The sequence below is a fragment of the Mus musculus genome, chromosome 10 (genome assembly GCF_000001635.26).
Source record: "Mus musculus strain C57BL/6J chromosome 10, GRCm38.p6 C57BL/6J".
Classification (NCBI taxonomy): Eukaryota; Metazoa; Chordata; class Mammalia; order Rodentia; family Muridae; genus Mus; species Mus musculus.
In genome coordinates this window covers 67,431,623-67,432,346 of record NC_000076.6, presented here as the reverse complement: position 1 = coordinate 67,432,346, position 724 = coordinate 67,431,623, and positions in this window count along the sequence as shown.

The following is a 724-nucleotide window of genomic DNA, read 5'->3' as shown; positions in this document are numbered from 1 at the left end:
AAATTACAGATTCCTTTGCGTGCCAAATTAAAATTTCATTTTAAAATTACCATGGTAATTTATACTCTTTTAATTATACCCTCAGGAAATAGCATGAATCTTATATATACAAACACGTCAATGTATGTGCTGAGAATTGTTTCTCTGACTATAAATTCCATAAAATTTATAGTTAAAAATAAATTTCTGAGGACTGGAGAAACATCTGTATAAGACATCACAAATTCAAAGAGAGTATAGGAAACATGACTCAGGGAGACAGAAACTTCCAGATTATTCTTTCCTCTGAATTTAGGCCGTAACAATATTCAGTTTGTCACTCTCAGGAACAAATTGATCCTGGTTGGTCTATGTTCTCTCCTCGGGACTTGGACAATGAATCCAGCTTGGTAAAGTGCTGGACAAGTGTGAAGACTTGAGTTCAAACCCCTCAAACTACCTAAAATTGGATGCAGTGTCACACTTCCGGGACCCAAGGGCTCTTGCAGCAAGCTCAGAGGTAGGACTGGAGAGTCTGCCGAAGAAGCTCCGGAAGCACACAGCTTGAGACAACACAGCAGACGACGGAGAGTCTCTGCCTCAAATAGGTGGAAAGTGGAGGATGATCTCTCATGCTGTCCTCTGACCTCCACATGCATGTCATGCCATGCACAAACCCACACACATGAACCTGTGCACACAGATACATCACGCACGTGCATGCACATGCAAAAAGAAAGCAGGT